The following is an 18,798-nucleotide window of genomic DNA, read 5'->3' as shown; positions in this document are numbered from 1 at the left end:
TTTGTGGGATTGCCTGGGTTCTCCTTCGGGGGGGGTTCTCCTTTCCTTGAAAAGGTATGGTCTGCCACGAGGGGAAGCCACTATGCCAGACTCTGAAACTGTCTACGCCAGGGGCTCCTCCCCCGCAACAACCGAGATAGGGAAAAAAGCCTGGATGGCTCAAAAAACCCTGTGACTGATATGATATGATATGGCATTTATAACGCGCCTATACACAAGTGTTTCAAGGCGCGACCAGGCAAGGGAGGGGGAACAGAGGAAAGACATAGACAACGATCCTACTAGGCCAGGTGTCATTCAGATCGCACAAGTGCAGGGGAAGGGGGAAGGAGAAAAGTGCGGGGGGAAGAGGGGACAGTGCAGTACATGAGATACATTGAATAAATAAAACAATAATACAAAATATGGCCTGGCCAGCTGGTGGCAAGTGCAAAGGGTAAGTGCAAACGTCAGGTGTCAAGTGCTGGAAGAGGGACTGTAGGGATACAGATAAACAGTCCCCAAGTGCGGGGGTTGCCAGGGAGGCAGTGCAGGTGTGCAACTGGTGGGGGAGGTGACCTGGGCCTGAGACCAGAAGGGGCCAGGTAACCAGTGCAGTCTCAGTATCAGCCAGGAAATCTGCAGGGGAGAGGAGGAGAAAAAGCAGAAGAAAAGAGGAAGCATTTGAGGGGCTTCCGGAACTAGAGATGGTCCTCCTCAAGTTTCAGGGGGGCAGGGAGGCTGTTCCAGAGGGAGGCCCCAGCGAAGAAAGAGATCTACCACCAACTTGTTGCTTGGAGAGCGACTGACCCTGAGGGAGTTGGAGGTGGATGAGCGAAGAGTTCGAGAAGGAAGACATTTAGGAAGAGAGAGTTGAAGGTCCAAGTGCAGTAGAATGTTGGTTCCCAAAGCTGCAGAGTGGATTCCATGAGGAATATAATGCACGGGTACGAGAAGGTCAATCACGGCCAAATGGTGTCCCCCCCTGAGAGCCCCTCCCCCACAATCACCTGCAACAGGGCCTCCATTCAGAAAGTCCACTTTCACCTTCACATCTAGTCCACGTTTTTCAAAACATGGATTTCCTGCTTTGCACCTAAATTCTGCAGCATATATTGACTTTGGCCTATTCATTAACTGGTTGGGTTAAACTCCAGACTGTGAACTGTCCCTTTCCAGTAATGTCCAGCCCACTCTAAACAGTGACTGTTTAAAAGTGCTCAGAGGGTCAGGCACAGGCTGGGACCGTGTGCTGTGTAGGACAGCTCTCCTCATCTTGCTCTTATCTGTGAGAAAGGCACCCGTCTCACCTCTCTCCTGTCCGTGAGTAAGGCAGCTCTCCTCACCTCTCTCTTGTATGTGGGTAGGGAAGCTCTCCTTTCCTCTCTCTGGGTAGTGCAGCTTTCCTCACCTCTCTCCTGTGTGTGCATAGGGCAGCTCTCCTCACCTCTCTCCTGTCTGTGCATAGGGCAGCTCTCCTCACTACTGTCTTGTATGTGAGTAAGGAAGCTCTCCTTTCCTCTCTCCTGTGTCTGGGCAGGGCATCTCCCCTCACCTCTCCCCTGTCTGTGCATAGGGCAGCTCGGCTCACCTCTCTCCTGTTTGTGCAAAGGGTGCTCCCCTCACCTCTAGCTTGTCTGTTGGTAGGGCAGTTCTCTCCTCCCTCTTGTCTGTGTGTATGCCAGCCTTCCTCCCCTATCTCCTGTGTGCATAGGGCAGCTCTCTTCACCTCTCTCCTGTCTGTGCATAGGGCAGCTGTCCTCACCTCTCTCCTGTCTGTGCATAGGATGGCTCTCCTCACCCCTCACCTGTCTCTGGGTAGGGCAGCTCTACTCACCTCTCTCTTGTCTGCACGTAGGGCAGCTCTCATCTCATCTGTGCATAGGGCAGCTCTCATCACTTCTGTACTATCTGTGCATAGGGAAGCTCCCTTCACCTCCCTTCTGTCTGTGCATAGAGAAGCTCTCACCTCTGTAATGTATGTGGAAAGGGCAGCTCCCCTTGCCATCCTCTTGCCTGTGCATAGGGCAGCTCTCTACACCTCTCTCCTGTCTCTGGGTAGGGCAGCTCCCTCACCCCTGTCTTGTATCTGGGTAAGGAAGTTCTCCTTTCCGCTCTCCTGTCTCTGGGTAGGGCAGCTCTCATCATGCCTCACCTGTCTCAGGCTAGGGAAGCTCCCTTCACTTCTCTCATCTCTGTGGGTAGGGCCTCTCTCCTGTCTGTGCATAGGATATCTCTCCTCACCTCTCTCCTGTCTGTGCTTAGGCAGCTCTCCTCACCTCTCTCTTGTATTTGGGCAAGGAAGCTCTGCTTGCCTGTCTCCTGTCTCTGGGCAGGTCAGCTCCCTTCACTTCTCTCTTGTCTGTGCATAGGACAGCTCCCTTCACTTCTCTCTTGTCTGTGCATAGGGCAGCTCCCCTCACTTCTCTCTTGTCTGTGCATAGGGCAGCTCCCCTCAACTCTCTCTTGTCTGTGCACAGGGCAGCTTGCCTCACCTCTCTCTTGTCTGGGGGTAGGGCACCTCTCATCACCCCTTGCCTGTCTCTGGGTAGGGCAGCTCTCGTCCCCTCTCTCATGTCTGTGCATAGGGGAGCTATCCTCAGCTCTCTCCTTTCTCTGGTTGGGGCAGCTTTCATCTCCTCTGTCTTTGCATTGGGCAGTTCTCCTCACCTCTCTCCTGTCTGTGCAAAGAGAATCTCTCTTCACCTCTCGCTCATCTGCAGGTAGGGCAGTTTTCATCTCCTCTGTGTATAGGGCAGCTCTCATCACCTCTCTCTCCTGTCTGTGCATAGGGCAGCTCTCATCACCTCTCTCCTCTCTGTGCAAAGGGCAGCTCCCCTCATCTCTCTCTTGTCTGTTGGTAGGGAAGTTCTCAGTTCCCTCTTGTCTGTGGATATGCCAGCCTTCCTCACCTTTCTCCTGTCTGTGCATAGGGCAGCTCTCCTCACCTGGCTGTGCATAGGGCAGCTCTCCCCACCTTTCTCTAGTCTGTGCATAGGGCACCTCTCATCATGCCTCACTTGTCTCAGGCTAGGGCAGCTATCATCTCTTCTGCACATAGGGCAGCTCTCATCACCACTCTCCTTTCTGTGCATAGGGGTGCACCCCTCACCTCTCTCTTGTCTGTTGGTAGAGCGGTTCTCACCTTCCTCTTGTCTGTGGGTATGCGAGCCTTCCTCGCCTCTCTCCTGTCTATGCATAGGGCAGCTCTCGTCACCTCTCCCCTGTCTGTGGGTAAGGCTGCTCTCATCACTCCTCGCCTCTCTCTGGGTAGGGCAGCTCCCCTTACCTCTCCCTTGTCTGTGCATAGGATATCTCTCCTCACCTCTCTCCTGTCTGGGCATAGGGCAGCTCTCCTCACCTCTCTCTTCTATGTGGGTACGGAAGCTCACCTTTCTTCTCCCCTGTCTCTGGGTAGGGAAGGTCTCCTCACCTCTCTCCTATCTGTGTATATGGCAGCTCTCCTCACCTCTCTCTCTCCCTCTTGTCTGTGCATAGGGCAGCTCTTCTCACCTCTCTCCTGTCTGTGCTCAGGGCAGCTCTCATCACCTCTCTCTTGTCTGTGGGTAGAGCACCTCTCATCACCCCTTGCCTGTCTGTGGATAGGGCAGCTCCTCTCACCCCTCTCTTGTCTGTGCATGTGATATCTCTTCTCACCTCTCTCCTGTCTGTGCATAGGGTAGCTCTCCTCACCTCTTTTGAATGTGGGTAAGGAAGCTCTCCTTTCTTCTCTCCTGTCTCTGGTTAGGGCATCTCTCCTGACCTCTCTCTTGTCTGTGCATGACCAGCTCTCTTCAACTCTCACCAGTCTGTGCACATGACAGCTCTCCTCACCTCTCTCTTGTCTGTGCATTGGGCCTTTCTCATCACCCCTCACCTGTCTCTGGGTGGGACAGCTCCCCTCACCTCTCTCTTGTCTGTGCTTAGAGTGTTAGGCAGAATCCTATGCAGTTCCCTTAGGGAGCACTACAGAAGATCAGGACTACAGGTATATGCAATAAATCCCCTTTGGTATCAGTCTGTACCACACAGATTTAGTTGGTAGCGGTGGCTGAGCAGTCAGACTTATCTCAAGAGAGAGATGAGCAGTATTCAGGGTTTACACAATAGGGCCTCAGTACTATGGGACAAGGAAACACTGACCAAAGCTTTGTATTAAATGAATATATATTTATTTTACACACTCTGATGTTCACAGACAAATCACTATTATCAAAGCAAGTTAAACCAGTCAAGAAAAGTATACACAACTCCCTATTAAATTGTAGACAAGTTTGAGCAATAGAGAAAACTGGGGAAAACGGCACAGTGTAAACCAACTAGAAATGGCACTCTAACAATTTCTCAAAAGGGAGGGAAAGGACAAGTTGTTTAGGTTAAGACACTATAACCCACCAGCAACACTTCTCAAGCAGATTGTGAACAAGTTAGGCAAGGCAGCACTTTAACATAAGCAATTCTTAAGTCAAAAACCGAACAAAATGGCATCTCACAATATTAAAAGAAGGAGAAGAAAAAGGTGGTTATAAGAGGCCTGTGCCAGAGTCAATGGTAAAAGGCAATGTGCCCAGGATCCAATTGTTCTAGTAGCTGCAGTCAAGTCTTTGTTTAACGATTGGAAAAGACGGTTGCAGAAGGTAAAAGACAATGTTAGACGATAGGGGTGGCCAATCCAGTAGGTAAGTACAGGATTTAAAACACCTTTAGCGATACCCAACGAAATGGGAGGCCTGGTGGAACAATGTACCTTTACAGTAGAAGAGGCTCCTGCGGTGGCGCTAGTTTCTGGCAGTTCCTGCAGATCGGGAGATTCAGCAGAGGGAGAGAGGCTCTCGTCGTGGAGGAAGGTTCGAGTTACTGCACTGCCCAGGGATGAAGCCAGCCGTGGTGCTGTCAAATCAAATAAAAGGTACACTCCTATAAATCACGGTCATGGTGGATGGGTGCCTGGCTATCCAGTCTCCGAGTGCAGGGCACTGGCGATTCGACCAAGGCAGGTCCTGGAAGGTGATTGGTGAACTGGTTTTCCCCACCAGCTCAAGGGAAGAAGACTCTTGCAGGCGAAGATCTTCTCGAGTCGTTGGAGAAAAGTGGTGAGAATCTGCAGCAGGGGTTCACCGGTGGTTCAGTCGTTGTATATGTCTTCAGCTTCTCTCCTCTTCAGGTTTCTAGTTCCAGTGGCGACGTCTTGTCCTCCAGTCCTCAGGACCCTGCTTTTATGCAGCAAGACCCCCATTCATACAGCCTAGCTGTCACTCACACAGTGGGGTGGCTCTCCTGGCAGGAGAACCCCCCAACCTATCAGGGCAGAGTGTGACTTGGGTTGCATAGACACCCCTGTCCAGCGTGCCTATTCCCCCCCCACACATCCTGTCTACCCCAGACTCAGTGGCTCCGAGATGAGGGCTTCTGTGCAGAAGCCCACCAAAAGGACGAACAAAGGATCCCCGACCCGGCTTAGGATTTCAGAGAAAGACACGAGAAAGAAATATTATTAAAGTTCTGGCAAAAACCCCACCGGATTAAAGTTAATATTAAAATAAACCAGGGGGTATGTTAGACGCTGTCAGTAAAAGTGGTAGCCTCGAACAATGGGAAAATCTCATAGGGAAATATTCGCGGTCGAATATTTACGGTAGTAACCACTGCCACCAGCCAGAAACTTTGGAGAGAGGGACTGGACGGTACCCTCTCGAAAATGAACACTAGGGAAAAACTATTAACCCTTTTCAGTACTTCCATAGTACGATGGTTTGTACTGGTTTTGTTCATAACATTTGACTAGTAATGTCAATGGGGACTTTACATGCCCTGGGAGACAGTAGTCAGTCCCAGGGTATGGAGTCTATGTTTGGGGCTCGCTATGACACCCCTGTGGTACTGCACGGAGGGTGCTGTGTAACACACATGTTAAAAAGATGATTCCTATGAGGGTGAGAAAACCCCATAGACCATAAGCACACAAGATAGCCCAAAACACACACTAGCAATCTGTCTAAGAGTGGGAAAAAAAGGGTCTCACTCTTAGCAGGAGAAAAAAATAAACCCTTGAAAATCCACAAAGGCTGCTGGGGGGCTTTATAGGTAAGGGAAATTAGCCTTTGAAGAGAATTATCCCTAACATAGAGCCGCTCTCCTCACCAGTCTCCTGTGTGGGCATGGGACAGCTGTCAACTCTCTCTACTCTGTGCATAGGACCGCTCTCCTTACCCCTCTTCTTTCTGTGGGCTGGGTAGCTTTCTTCAGCTCTCTTCTGTCTGTGCATATGTCAGCTCTCTTCACCTCTCTTTTGTCTGGGTAGGGCGACTCTCATCTCATCTGTGCATAGGCAGCTCTCTTCACCTCTCCCCTGTCTCTGCATAGGGAAGCTCTCACCTCTCTTCAGTCTCTGGGTAGGGCAGCTCTTATCCTCTCTGCCTTTGCCTAGGGAAGCTCTTGTCACTTCTCTCTTGTATGTGGGTAGGGCAGCTCTCATCTCCTCTGTGAATAGGTCAGTTCACATCACCTCTCTCCAGTCTGTGCATCGGGCTGCTCCCCTTGCCTCTGTCTTGTATACGGGCAGGGAGGCTCTCATCACCTCTCTCCTGTCTGTGAGTAAGGCGGCTCCCCTCACCTCTCTCCTGTATGTGGGTAGGGAAGCTCTCCTTTCTTCTCTCATGTCTGTGCATAGGGCAACTCTCCTCACCTCTCTACTGTCTGTGCATAGAGCAGCTCTCCACACCTCTCTCTTTTATGTGGGTAAGGAAGCTCTCCTTTTCTCTCTCCTGTCTCTAGGTATGGTAGCTCCCATCATCTCTCTCCTGTCTGTGGGTAGGGTAGCTCTCATCTCTCCTCGCCTGTCCCTGGGGAGGGCAGCTCCCCTCACCTCTCTCTTGTCTGTGCATAGAATATCTCTCCTCACCTCTCTCCTGTCTGGGCATAGGAAAGCTCTCCTCCCCTCTCCCCTTTATGTGGGTAGGGAAGCTCTCCTTTTCTCTCTCCTGTCTCTAGGTATGGTAGCTCCCATCATCTCTCTCCGGTCTGTGGGTAGGGTACGTCTCATCTCTCATTGCCTGCCCCGTGGGACGGCAGCTCCCCTCACCTCTTTCTTGCTGTGCATAGGATATCTCTCCTGCCTCTGCTCAGGGCTGCTTTCCTGACCTCTCTCCTGTCTGTGCATAGGGCAGCTCTCCCCGACTCTCTCCTATCTGTGCATAGGGCAGCTCTCCTCACCTTCTGTCTGTCTAAGGCAGCTCTCTTCACCTCTCACCGGGCTGTGCATAGGGCAGCCTTCCTCACCTCTCTCTAGTCTGTGCATAGGGCAGCTTTCCTCACTTCTTTCCTCTCTGTGCATAGGGACACTCTCTTCACCTCTCTCCGGTCTGTGCATAGGGCAGATCTCTTCACCACCACCCTCTATGTGGGTGGGGAAGCTCTCCTTTCCTCTCTCCTGTCTCTAGGTATGGTAGCTCCCGTCATCACTCTCCTGTCTGTTGGTAGGGTAGTTCTCATCTCTCTTTGCCTGTCCCTGAGGAGGGCAGCTCCCCTCACCTCTCTCTTGTCTGTGCATAGGATATCTCTCCTCACCTCTCTCTGCCTGTGCTTAGGGCTGCTTTATTGACCTCTCTCCTGTCTGTGCATAGGGCAGCTCTCCCCGACTCTCTCCTATCTGTGCATATGGGAGCTCTCCTCACCTTCTGTCTGTCTAGGACAGCTCTCCTCACCTCTCACCGGGCTGTTCATAGGGCATCTTTCCTCACCTCTCCCTAGTCTGTGCATAGGGCAGCTTTCCTCACCTCTCTCCTGTCTGTGCATAGGGACACTCTCTTCACCTCTCTCCTCTTAGGCCGGGCAGCTCTCCTCACCTCTCTCCTGTCTCTGGGTAGGGACGCTCCCCTCACCTCTCTCCTCTTAGGCCGGGCTGCACTCCTCACCACTCTCCTGTCTGTTGGTAGGGAAGCTGCCCTCACCTCTCTCCTCTGTGGGAAGGGCTGCTCCCCTCACCTCTCTCCTGTCTGTGGGTAGGGCAGCTCCCCTCACCTCTCTCCTCTGTGGATAGGGAAGCTCCCCTCACCTCTCTCCTCTGTGGGCAGGGAAGCTCCCCTCACCTCTCTCCTCTTAGGCCGGGTAGCTCTCCTCATTTCTCTCCTATCTGTGGGTAAGGAAACTCCTCTCACCTCTCTCCTCTGTGGTCAGGGCTGCTATCCTCACCTCTCTCCTGTCTGTGGGTAGGACATCTCCCCTCACCTCTTTCCTGTGTGGGCAGGGCAGCTCTCCTCACCCCTCTCCTGTCTCTGGGCAGCTCCCCTCACCTCTCTCCTGTCTGTGGGTAGGGAAGCTCTCCTCACCTGTCTCCTGACTGTGGGTAGGACATCTCCCCTCACCTCTTTCCTCTGTGGGCAGGGCAGCTATCCTCACCTCTCTCCTGTCCGTGGGTAGGGCAGCTCTCCTCACCTCTCTCCTCTGTGGTCAGGGCTGCTCTCCTCACCTCTCTCCTGTCTGTTGGTAGGACAGCTCTCATCTCTCTTTGTCTGTCCCTGAGGAGGGCAGCTCCCCTCACCTCTCTCTTGTCTGTGCATAGGATATCTCTCCTCACCTCTCTCTGCCTGTGCTTAGGGCTGCTTTCCTGACCTCTCTCCTGTCTGTGCATAGGGCAGCTCTCCCCGACTCTCTCCTATCTGTGCATATGGCAGCTCTCCTCACCTTCTGTCTGTCTAGGACAGCTCTCCTCACCTCTTACCGGGCTGTTCATAGGGCAGGTTTCCTCACCTCTCCATAGTCTGTGCATAGGGCAGCTTTCCTCACCTCTCTCCTGTCTGTGCATAGGGACACTCTCTTCACCTCTCTCCTCTTAGGCCGGGCAGCTCTCCTCACCTCTCTCCTGTCTCTGGGTAGGGACGCTCCCCTCACCTCTCTCCTCTCAGGCCGGTCTGCTCTCCTCACCACTCTCCTGTCTGTTGGTAGGCAAGCTGCCCTCACCTCTCTCCTCTGTGGGAAGGGCCGCTACCCTCACCTCTCTCCTCTGTGGATAGGGAAGCTCCCCTCACCTCTCTCCTCTGTGGGCAGGGAAGCTCCCCTCACCTCTCTCCTCTTAGGCCGGGTAGCTCTCCTCATTTCTCTCCTGTCTCTGGGTAGGGAAACTCACTTCACCTCTCTCCTCTGTGGTCAGGGCTGCTATCCTCACCTCTCTCCTGTCTGTGGGTAGGACATCTCCCCTCATCTCTTTCCTCTGTGGGCAGGGCAGCTCTCCTCACCCCTCTCCTGTCTGTGGGCAGGGCAGCTCCCCTCACCTCTCTCCTGTCTGTGGGTAGGGAAGCTCTCCTCACCTGTCTCCTGTCTGTGGGTAGGACATCTCCCCTCACCTCTTTCCTCTGTGGGCAGGGCAGCTATTCTCACCTCTCTCCTGTCCGTGGGTAGGGCAGCTCTCCTCACCTCTCTCCTCTGTGGTCAGGGCTGCTCTCCTCACCTCTCTCCTGTCTGTTGGTAGGACAGCTCTCCTCACCTCTCTCCTCTGTGGTCAGGGCTGCTCTACTCACCTCTCTCCTGTCTGTTGGTAGGACAGCTCCCCTCACCTCTTTCCTCTGTGGGCAGGGCAGCTCTCCTCACCTCTCTCCTGTCTGTTGGTAGGACAGCTCCCCTCACCTGTTTCCTTTGTGGGCAGGGCAGCTCTCCTCACCTCTCTCCTGTCTGTGGGTAGGGAAGCTTCCCTCTCCTCTGTGGTCAGGGCTGCTCTCCTCACCTCTCTCCTGTCTGTTGGTAGCACAGCTCCCCTCACCTCTTTCCTCTGTGGCAAGCCTGCTCTCCTCACCTCGCACCTGTCTGTTGGTAGGACAGCTCCACTCACCTCTTTCTTCTGTTGGCAGGGCAGCTCTCCTCACCTCTCCCCTCTGTGGTAAGGGCAGCTCCCCTCACCCCGCTCCTCTGCAGTCAGGTCAGCTCCTCTCACTTCTCTCCTCTGTGGGCAGGGCTGCTCTCCTCAACTCTCTCCTGTCTGTGGGTAGGACATCTCCTCTCACCTCTTTCCTCTGTGGGCAGGGCAGCTATCCTCACCTCTCTCCTGTCCGTGGGTAGGGCAGCTCTCCTCACCTCACTCCTCTCTGGTCAGGGCTGCTCTCCTCACCTCTCTCCTGTCTGTTGGTAGGACAGCTCTCCTCACCTCTCTCCTCTGTAGTCAGGGCTGCTCTCCTCACATCTCTCCTGTCTGTTGGTAGGACAGCTCCCCTCACCTCTTTCCTCTGTGGGCAGGACAGCTCTCTTCACCTCTCTCCTGTCTGTGGGTAGGGCAGCTCTCCTCACCTCTCTCCTCTGTGGTCAGGGCTGCTCTCCTCACCTCTCTCCTATCTGTTGGTAGGACAGCTCCCCTCACCTCTTTCCTCTGTGGGCAGGGCAGCTCTCCTCACCTCTCTCCTGTCTGTTGGTAGGACAGCTCCCCTCACCTCTTTCCTCTGTGGGCAGGACAGCTCTCCTCACCTCTCTCCTGTCTGTGGGTAGGGAAGCTCTCACCTCTCTTCAGTCTCTGGGTAGGGCAGCTCTTATCCTCTCTGCCTTTGCCTAGGGAAGCTCTTGTCACTTCTCTCTTGTATGTGGGTAGGGCAGCTCTCATCTCCTCTGTGAATAGGTCAGTTCACATCACCTCTCTCCAGTCTGTGCATCGGGCTGCTCCCCTTGCCTCTGTCTTGTATACGGGCAGGGAGGCTCTCATCACCTCTCTCCTGTCTGTGAGTAAGGCGGCTCCCCTCACCTCTCTCCTGTATGTGGGTAGGGAAGCTCTCCTTTCTTCTCTCATGTCTGTGCATAGGGCAACTCTCCTCACCTCTCTACTGTCTGTGCATAGAGCAGCTCTCCACACCTCTCTCTTTTATGTGGGTAAGGAAGCTCTCCTTTTCTCTCTCCTGTCTCTAGGTATGGTAGCTCCCATCATCTCTCTCCTGTCTGTGGGTAGGGTAGCTCTCATCTCTCCTCGCCTGTCCCTGGGGAGGGCAGCTCCCCTCACCTCTCTCTTGTCTGTGCATAGAATATCTCTCCTCACCTCTCTCCTGTCTGGGCATAGGAAAGCTCTCCTCCCCTCTCCCCTTTATGTGGGTAGGGAAGCTCTCCTTTTCTCTCTCCTGTCTCTAGGTATGGTAGCTCCCATCATCTCTCTCCGGTCTGTGGGTAGGGTACGTCTCATCTCTCATTGCCTGCCCCGTGGGACGGCAGCTCCCCTCACCTCTTTCTTGCTGTGCATAGGATATCTCTCCTGCCTCTGCTCAGGGCTGCTTTCCTGACCTCTCTCCTGTCTGTGCATAGGGCAGCTCTCCCCGACTCTCTCCTATCTGTGCATAGGGCAGCTCTCCTCACCTTCTGTCTGTCTAAGGCAGCTCTCTTCACCTCTCACCGGGCTGTGCATAGGGCAGCCTTCCTCACCTCTCTCTAGTCTGTGCATAGGGCAGCTTTCCTCACTTCTTTCCTCTCTGTGCATAGGGACACTCTCTTCACCTCTCTCCGGTCTGTGCATAGGGCAGATCTCTTCACCACCACCCTCTATGTGGGTGGGGAAGCTCTCCTTTCCTCTCTCCTGTCTCTAGGTATGGTAGCTCCCGTCATCACTCTCCTGTCTGTTGGTAGGGTAGTTCTCATCTCTCTTTGCCTGTCCCTGAGGAGGGCAGCTCCCCTCACCTCTCTCTTGTCTGTGCATAGGATATCTCTCCTCACCTCTCTCTGCCTGTGCTTAGGGCTGCTTTATTGACCTCTCTCCTGTCTGTGCATAGGGCAGCTCTCCCCGACTCTCTCCTATCTGTGCATATGGGAGCTCTCCTCACCTTCTGTCTGTCTAGGACAGCTCTCCTCACCTCTCACCGGGCTGTTCATAGGGCATCTTTCCTCACCTCTCCCTAGTCTGTGCATAGGGCAGCTTTCCTCACCTCTCTCCTGTCTGTGCATAGGGACACTCTCTTCACCTCTCTCCTCTTAGGCCGGGCAGCTCTCCTCACCTCTCTCCTGTCTCTGGGTAGGGACGCTCCCCTCACCTCTCTCCTCTTAGGCCGGGCTGCACTCCTCACCACTCTCCTGTCTGTTGGTAGGGAAGCTGCCCTCACCTCTCTCCTCTGTGGGAAGGGCTGCTCCCCTCACCTCTCTCCTGTCTGTGGGTAGGGCAGCTCCCCTCACCTCTCTCCTCTGTGGATAGGGAAGCTCCCCTCACCTCTCTCCTCTGTGGGCAGGGAAGCTCCCCTCACCTCTCTCCTCTTAGGCCGGGTAGCTCTCCTCATTTCTCTCCTATCTGTGGGTAAGGAAACTCCTCTCACCTCTCTCCTCTGTGGTCAGGGCTGCTATCCTCACCTCTCTCCTGTCTGTGGGTAGGACATCTCCCCTCACCTCTTTCCTGTGTGGGCAGGGCAGCTCTCCTCACCCCTCTCCTGTCTCTGGGCAGCTCCCCTCACCTCTCTCCTGTCTGTGGGTAGGGAAGCTCTCCTCACCTGTCTCCTGACTGTGGGTAGGACATCTCCCCTCACCTCTTTCCTCTGTGGGCAGGGCAGCTATCCTCACCTCTCTCCTGTCCGTGGGTAGGGCAGCTCTCCTCACCTCTCTCCTCTGTGGTCAGGGCTGCTCTCCTCACCTCTCTCCTGTCTGTTGGTAGGACAGCTCTCATCTCTCTTTGTCTGTCCCTGAGGAGGGCAGCTCCCCTCACCTCTCTCTTGTCTGTGCATAGGATATCTCTCCTCACCTCTCTCTGCCTGTGCTTAGGGCTGCTTTCCTGACCTCTCTCCTGTCTGTGCATAGGGCAGCTCTCCCCGACTCTCTCCTATCTGTGCATATGGCAGCTCTCCTCACCTTCTGTCTGTCTAGGACAGCTCTCCTCACCTCTTACCGGGCTGTTCATAGGGCAGGTTTCCTCACCTCTCCATAGTCTGTGCATAGGGCAGCTTTCCTCACCTCTCTCCTGTCTGTGCATAGGGACACTCTCTTCACCTCTCTCCTCTTAGGCCGGGCAGCTCTCCTCACCTCTCTCCTGTCTCTGGGTAGGGACGCTCCCCTCACCTCTCTCCTCTCAGGCCGGTCTGCTCTCCTCACCACTCTCCTGTCTGTTGGTAGGCAAGCTGCCCTCACCTCTCTCCTCTGTGGGAAGGGCCGCTACCCTCACCTCTCTCCTCTGTGGATAGGGAAGCTCCCCTCACCTCTCTCCTCTGTGGGCAGGGAAGCTCCCCTCACCTCTCTCCTCTTAGGCCGGGTAGCTCTCCTCATTTCTCTCCTGTCTCTGGGTAGGGAAACTCACTTCACCTCTCTCCTCTGTGGTCAGGGCTGCTATCCTCACCTCTCTCCTGTCTGTGGGTAGGACATCTCCCCTCATCTCTTTCCTCTGTGGGCAGGGCAGCTCTCCTCACCCCTCTCCTGTCTGTGGGCAGGGCAGCTCCCCTCACCTCTCTCCTGTCTGTGGGTAGGGAAGCTCTCCTCACCTGTCTCCTGTCTGTGGGTAGGACATCTCCCCTCACCTCTTTCCTCTGTGGGCAGGGCAGCTATTCTCACCTCTCTCCTGTCCGTGGGTAGGGCAGCTCTCCTCACCTCTCTCCTCTGTGGTCAGGGCTGCTCTCCTCACCTCTCTCCTGTCTGTTGGTAGGACAGCTCTCCTCACCTCTCTCCTCTGTGGTCAGGGCTGCTCTACTCACCTCTCTCCTGTCTGTTGGTAGGACAGCTCCCCTCACCTCTTTCCTCTGTGGGCAGGGCAGCTCTCCTCACCTCTCTCCTGTCTGTTGGTAGGACAGCTCCCCTCACCTGTTTCCTTTGTGGGCAGGGCAGCTCTCCTCACCTCTCTCCTGTCTGTGGGTAGGGAAGCTTCCCTCTCCTCTGTGGTCAGGGCTGCTCTCCTCACCTCTCTCCTGTCTGTTGGTAGCACAGCTCCCCTCACCTCTTTCCTCTGTGGCAAGCCTGCTCTCCTCACCTCGCACCTGTCTGTTGGTAGGACAGCTCCACTCACCTCTTTCTTCTGTTGGCAGGGCAGCTCTCCTCACCTCTCCCCTCTGTGGTAAGGGCAGCTCCCCTCACCCCGCTCCTCTGCAGTCAGGTCAGCTCCTCTCACTTCTCTCCTCTGTGGGCAGGGCTGCTCTCCTCAACTCTCTCCTGTCTGTGGGTAGGACATCTCCTCTCACCTCTTTCCTCTGTGGGCAGGGCAGCTATCCTCACCTCTCTCCTGTCCGTGGGTAGGGCAGCTCTCCTCACCTCACTCCTCTCTGGTCAGGGCTGCTCTCCTCACCTCTCTCCTGTCTGTTGGTAGGACAGCTCTCCTCACCTCTCTCCTCTGTAGTCAGGGCTGCTCTCCTCACATCTCTCCTGTCTGTTGGTAGGACAGCTCCCCTCACCTCTTTCCTCTGTGGGCAGGACAGCTCTCTTCACCTCTCTCCTGTCTGTGGGTAGGGCAGCTCTCCTCACCTCTCTCCTCTGTGGTCAGGGCTGCTCTCCTCACCTCTCTCCTATCTGTTGGTAGGACAGCTCCCCTCACCTCTTTCCTCTGTGGGCAGGGCAGCTCTCCTCACCTCTCTCCTGTCTGTTGGTAGGACAGCTCCCCTCACCTCTTTCCTCTGTGGGCAGGACAGCTCTCCTCACCTCTCTCCTGTCTGTGGGTAGGGAAGCTCCCCTCTCCTCTGTGGTCAGGGCTGCTCTCCTCACCTCTCTCATGTCTGTTGGTAGGACAGCTCCCCTCACCTCTTTCCTCTGTGGCAAGGCTGCTCCCCTCACCTCTTTCCTCTGTGGCAAGGCTGCTCTCCTCCCCTCTCTCCTGTCTGTTGGTAGGACAGCTCCACTCACCTCTTTCCCCTGTGGGCAGGGCAGCTCTCCTCACCTATCCCCTCTGTGGTAAGGGCAGCTCCCCTCACCTCTCTCCTCTGTGGTCAGGCCAGCTCCCCTCACCTCTCTCCTCTGTGGGCAGGGCTGCTCTCCTCACCAATCTCCTGTCTGTTGTAGTATAGGGCCCCTCACCTCTCTCCTCTGTGGGTAGGTCAGCTCCCCTCACCTCTCTCCTTTGTGGGCAGGGCTGTTCTCCTCACCACTATCCAGTTTGTTGATAGGACAGCTCCCCTCACCTCTCTCTTGTCTGTGCATAGGATATCTCTCCTCACCTCTCCCTGCCTGTGCTTAGGACTGCTTTCCTGACCTCTCTCCTGTCTGTGCATAGGGCAGCTTGCTCTCCCTGACTCTCTCCTATCTGTGCATATGGCAGCTCTCCTCACCTTCTGTTTGTCTAGGACAGCTCTCCTCACCTCTCACCGGGCTGTGCATAGGGCAGCTTTCCTCACCTCTCCCTAGTCTGTGCATAGGGCAGCTTTCCTCACCTCTCTCCTGTGTGTGCATAGGGACACTCTCTTCACCTCTCTCCTCTTAGGCCGGGCAGCTCTCCTCACCTCTCTCCTGTCTCTGGGTAGGGACGCTCCCCTCACCCTTCTCCTCTTAGGCCGGGCTGCTCTCCTCACCACTCTCCTGTCTGTTGGTAGGGAAGCTGCCCTCACCTCTCTCCTCTGTGGGAAGGGCTGCTCCCCTCACCTCTCTCATGTCTGTGGGTAGGGCAGCTCCCCTCACCTCTCTCCTCTGTGGATAGGGAAGCTCCCCTCACCTCTCTCCTCTGTGGGCAGGGAAGCTCCCCTCACCTCTCTCCTCTTAGGCCGGGTAGCTCTCCTCATTTCTCTCCTGTCTGTGGGTAGGGAAACTCCCCTCACCTCTCTCCTCTGTGGTCAGGGCTGCTATCCTCACCTCTCTCCTGACTGTGGGTAGGACATCTCCCCTCACCTCTCTCCTGTCTGTGGGTAGGGAAGCTCTCCTCACCTGTCTCCTGTCTGTGGGTAGGACATCTCCCCTCACCTCTTTCCTCTGTGGGCAGGGCAGCTATCCTCACCTCTCTCCTGTCCGTGGGTAGGGCAGCTCTCCTCACCTCTCTCCTCTGTGGTCAGGGCTGCTCTCCTCACCTCTCTCCTGTCTGTTGGTAGGACAGCTCTCCTCACCTCTCTCCTCTGTGGTCAGGGTTGCTCTCCTCACCTCTCTCCTGTCTGTTGGTAGGACGGCTCCCCTCACCTCTTTCCTCTGTGGGCAGGGCAGCTCTCTTCACCTCTCTCCTGTCTGTGGGTATGGCAGCTCTCCTCACCTCTCTCCTCTGTGGTCAGGGCTGCTCTCCTCACCTCTCTCCTGTCTGTTGGTCGGACAGCTCCCCTCACCTCTTTCCTCTGTGGGCAGGGCCGCTCTCCTCACCTCTCTCTTGTCTGTTGGTAGGACAGCTCCCCTCACCTCTTTCCTCTGTGGGCAGGGCAGCTCTCCTCACCTCTCTCCTGTCTGTGGGTAGGGAAGCTCCCCTCTCCTCTGTGGTCAGGGCTGCTCTCCTCACCTCTCTCCTGTCTGTTGGTAGCACAGCTCCCCTCACCTCATTCCTCTGTGGCAAGCCTGCTCTCCTCACCTCTCTCCTGTCTGTTGATAAGACAGCTCCACTCACCTCTTTCCTCTGTGGGCAGGGCAGATCTCCTCACCTCTCCCCTCTGTGGTAAGGGCAGCTCCACTCACCTCGCTCCTCTGTGGTTAGGTCAGCTCCCCTCACCTCTCTCCTCTGTGGGAAGGGCTGCTCTCCTCACCTCTCTCCTGTCTGTGGGTAGGACATCTCCTCTCACCTCTTTCCTCTGTGGGCAGGGCAGCTATCCTCACCTCTCTCCTCACCTCTCTCCTCTGTGGTCAGGGCTGCTCTCCTCACCTCTCTCCTGTCTGTTGGTAGGACAGCTCTCCTCACCTCTCTCCTCTGTAGTCAGGGGTGCTCTCCTCACCTCTCTCCTGTCTGTTGGTAGGACAGCTCCCCTCACCTCTTTCCTCTGTGGGCAGGACAGCTCTCTTCACCTCTCTCCTGTCTGTGGGTAGGGCAGCTCTCCTCACCTCTCTCCTCTGTGGTCAGGGCTGCTCTCCTCACCTCTCTCCTATCTGTTGGTAGGACAGCTCCCCTCACCTCTCTCCTCTGTAGTCAGGGCTGCTCTCCTCACCTCTCTCCTGTCTGTTGGTAGGACAGCTCCCCTCACCTCTTTCCTCTGTGGGCAGGACAGCTCTCTTCACCTCTCTCCTGTCTGTGGGTAGGGCAGCTCTCCTCACCTCTCTCCTGTCTGTGGGTAGGGAAGCTCCCCTCTCCTCTGTGGTCAGGGCTGCTCTCCTCACCTCTCTCCTGTCTGTTGGTAGGACAGCTCCCCTCACCTCTTTCCTCTGTGGCAAGGCTGCTCCCCTCACCTCTTTCCTCTGTGGGCAGGGCAGCTCTCCTCACCTCTCCCCTCTGTGGTAAGGGCAGCTCCCCCCACCTCTCTCCTCTGTGGTCAAGTCAGCTCCCCTCACCTTTCTCCTCTGTGTGCAGGGCTGCTCTCCTCATCAATCTCCTGTCTGTTGTAGTATAGGGCCCCTCACCTCTCTCCTCTGTGGGTAGGTCAGCTCCCCTCACCTCTCTCCTTTGTGGGCAGGGCTTCTCTCCTCACCACTATCCAGTTTGTTGATAGGACAGCTCCCCTCACCTCTCTCCTCTGTGGGTAGGACAGCTCCCCTCACCTCTCTCCTCTGTGGGCAGGGCAGCTCTCCTCACCTCTCTCCTCTGTGGTCAGGGCAGCTCTCCTCACCTCTATCCTCTGTGGTCAGGCTTCTCTCCTCACCTCTCTCCTGTCTGTGGGTAGGGCAGCTCTCCTTACCTCTATCCTCTTAGGCCGGGCAGCTCTCCTCACCTCTCTCCTGTCTGTTGGTAGGACAGCTCCCCTCATCTCTTTCTTCCATGTGCAGGGCAGCTCCCCTCACCTCTCTCCTGTCTGTTGTCAGGGCATCTCTCTCCTGCCTGTTGGTAGGGGAGCTCTCCTCACCTCTCTCCTGTCTGTGGGTAGGGCAGCTCCCCTCACCTCTTTCCTATGTGGTTAGGGCAGCTCTCCTCACCTCTCTCCTCTGTGGGCAGGGCAGCTCCCCTCACCTCTCTCCTCTGTGGTCAGGGCTGCTCTCCTCACCTCTCACCTGTCTGTGGGTAGGGCAGCTCCCCTCACCTTTTCCCTCTGTGGGCAGGGAAGCTCCCCTCACCTCTCTCCTGTCTGTGGGCATGGCAGCTCTCCTCACCTCTCTCCTGTCTGTTGGTAGGGCAGCTCTCCTCACCTCTCACCTCTGTGGGCAGGGAAGCTCTCCTCACCTCTCTCCTCTGTGATCAGGGCTGCTCTCCTCACCTCTCTCCTGTCTGTGGGTAGGGCGCCTCCCCTCACCTCTCTCCTCTGCGGGCAGGGCTTCTCTCCTCACCTTTCTCCTGTCTGTGGGTACGGCGCCTCCCCTCACCTCTTCCCTCTGTGGGCAGGGCAGCACTACTTACCTCTCTCCTGTCTGTTGGTAGGACAGCTCCCCTCACCTCTCTCCTGTCTGTGGGTAGGGCAACTCCCCTCACCTCTCTCCTGTCTGTGGGTAGGGCAGCTCCCCTCACCTCTTCCCTCTGTGGGCAGGGAAGCTCCCCTCACCTCTCTCCTGTCTGTGGGCAGGGCAGCTCCCCTCACCTCTCTCCTCTGTGGGCAGGGAAGCTCCCCTCACCTCTCTCCTCTTAGGCCGGGTAGCTCTCCTCATTTCTCTCCTGTCTGTGGGTAGGGAAACTCCCCTCACCTCTCTCCTCTGTGGTCAGGGCTGCTCCCCTCACCTCTCTCCTGTCTGTGGGTAGGGCAACTCCCCTCACCTCTCTCCTGTCTGTGGGTAGGGCAGCTCCCCTCACCTCTTCCCTCTGTGGGCAGGGAAGCTCCCCTCACCTCTCTCCTGTCTGTGGGCAGGGCAGCACCCCTCACCTCTCTCCTCTGTGGTCAGGGCTGCTCCCCTCACCTCTCTCCTGTCTGTGGGTAGGGCAACTCCCCT

At 55.9% G+C, this 18,798-nt stretch overlaps 1 long non-coding RNA gene across 1 annotated transcript in view; it reads left to right on the top strand.

The window, feature by feature from the left end:
• Positions 1-1,218: 1,218 nt before the first annotated feature.
• The window catches only part of LOC138452976 (uncharacterized), a 104,905-nt gene continuing 87,325 nt past the window's right edge, over positions 1,219-18,798 (top strand). Inside the window, exon 1 of the long non-coding RNA XR_011260340.1 lies at positions 1,219-1,302. This is a non-coding gene — a long non-coding RNA (uncharacterized lncRNA). The remainder of the gene's footprint in view (positions 1,303-18,798) is intronic.

This window comes from Ambystoma mexicanum, chromosome 4p, assembly GCF_040938575.1.
Source record: "Ambystoma mexicanum isolate Mex_15411 chromosome 4p, UKY_AmexF1_1, whole genome shotgun sequence".
NCBI classification, from domain to species: domain Eukaryota; kingdom Metazoa; phylum Chordata; class Amphibia; order Caudata; family Ambystomatidae; genus Ambystoma; species Ambystoma mexicanum.
The sequence above is the reverse complement of the archived record's forward strand: the minus strand, read 5'-3'. Positions and strand labels throughout refer to the sequence as shown.